The sequence below is a fragment of the Salvelinus sp. IW2-2015 genome, unplaced genomic scaffold (assembly GCF_002910315.2).
Source record: "Salvelinus sp. IW2-2015 unplaced genomic scaffold, ASM291031v2 Un_scaffold3310, whole genome shotgun sequence".
NCBI lineage: Eukaryota > Metazoa > Chordata > Actinopteri > Salmoniformes > Salmonidae > Salvelinus > Salvelinus sp. IW2-2015.
In genome coordinates this window covers 64,698-66,858 of record NW_019944594.1, presented here as the reverse complement: position 1 = coordinate 66,858, position 2,161 = coordinate 64,698, and positions in this window count along the sequence as shown.

Below are 2,161 nucleotides of genomic sequence, written 5' to 3'. Positions count from 1 at the left end.
GTTAGCCTTGCTGGTGGGCCTAGCCGCTTGTTGTTAGCCATGCCATGGTGGCGTAGCGTTGTCGTTAGGCCTGCTGTGGTGGCTTGGCTGTTGTTAGCTCGCTGGTGGCTTGGCTGTCGTTAGCCTGCTGGTGACTAGGCTGTAGTTAGCCTGCCTTAATGCTAGGCTGTAGTTAGCCTGCTAATGGCTAGGCTGTAGTTAGCCTGCTGGTGGACTTGGCTGTCGTTAGCCTGCTGGCCGGCTACATTAAATTTTTACATTTAAGTCATTTAGCAGACGCTCTTATCCAGAGCGACTTACAAATTGGTGCATTCACCCTATGATATCCAGTGGCACAACCACTTTACAATAGTGCATCTAACTCTTCTGTAAGGGGGGGGGTTTGGAAGGATTACTTTATCCTATCCTAGGTATTCCTTGAGAGCACGGTGGGGTTTCAGGTGTCTCCGGAAGGTGGTGATTGACTCCGCTGACCTGGCGTCCGTGAGGGAGTTTGTTCCACCATGGGGGTGCCAGAGCAGCCGAACAGTTTTGACTGGGCGAGCGGGAACTGTACTTCCTCAGAGGTAGGGAGGCGAGCAGGCCAGAGTGGAATGAACGCCATGCCCTTGTTTGGTTGTAGGCCTGATCAGAGGCCTGAAGGTACGGAGATTGCCGTTCCCCTCACAGCTCCGTAGGCAGCACCATGGTCTTGTAGCGGATGCGCAGCTTCAACTGGGAAGCCAGTGGAGTAGAGCGGAGGAGCGGCGGTGACGTGAAGAACTTGGAAGGTTGAACACCAGACGCGGCTGCGGCTTCTGGATGAGTTGTAGGGGTTTTAATGGCACAGGCAGGGAGCCCAGCCAACAGCGAGTTGCAGTAATCCAGACGCGGAGATGACAAGTGCCTGGATTAGGACCTGCGCCGCTTCCTGTGTGGGCCAGGGTCACTCTGCGGAATGTTTTTAGAGCATGAACCTACAGAACGGCTCACCGCCTTGATGTTAGTGTGAGAACGACAGGGTGTTGTCCAGGATCACGCCAAGGTTCTTTAGCATTCTGGAGAGGAGGACACAATGGAGTTGTCAACCGTGATGGCGACATCGAAACGGCAGTCCTCCCCGCGGAGAAGAAGCAGCTCCGTCTTGCCGAGGTTCAGCTTGAGGTGTGATCCGTCATCCACACTGATATGTCTGCCAGACATACAAGATGCGATTCGCCACCTGGTTATCAGAAGCGCGGAAAGGCAGAAAGAATAATTGTGTGTCGTCTGCCATAGCAATGATAGGAGAGACCATGTGAGGATATTGACAGAGCCAAGTGACTTGCGTGTATAACGAGAATAGGAGAGGCCTAGAACAGAGCCCGGCATGCGACACAGGTGGTGAGAAGCCACGTGGTGCGGAGACAGATTCCTCCGCCACGAGTACGATCACCTGTATACGCTCGTCAGAATCCACTTGTCCTTGGACTTCAGGTATGTGTGATAGTATTCAAGGTTTTTTTGTATGTCTCCGCGAGGTGCCAGACTGAGAGGAGGAGCAGACCGGAGGTGCAACTCGGAGGATGAAGAGCTGATGGTTCACAGTATCAAAGCAGCGCATAGGTCTAGGTGATGAGCAGCAGGGAGAGAGAGTAGCTTTTAAGCATGCGGAGCGCCTCCGTGAGCACAGAGAAAGAGCATCTCAGTTGATTACTAGTACACTTGAACTGACTAGAATTTGGGATCCAAGAAGGTCAATTCTGAGAGAGATAGCAGGGAGAGCTGGCGCAAGGACGGCACGTTCAAGAGTTTATGCGAGAGAAACAAAGAAAGAAGTAGCATAACTGTCTGTAGTTTTGAACATCGGAGGATCGAGTGTAAGGTTTTTTTCAGAAGGCGGGCTAGGCTTCGTTAGCCTGCTGGTGGCTTCTGCGCTGTCGTTAGCCTGCTGCGTGGCTAGGGCTGTCCGTTAAGCCGCCTGCGTGGCTAGCCTGTAAGATCAGTGGAAGCTGCTGAGGAGCGAGATAACAGCTAATAATAATGGCCTGCTAATGGAATAAATGACATGAGTATTCAAAAAACATGCGTTCATATATTTGAAATACCCATTCCCATTCAACTTCCCACTCTCTACCCTCCATCCCCACGCCATTATTATGACGCCGTCGCCCTTCTCCCTCACAGCCCTTCGTCCCACTAC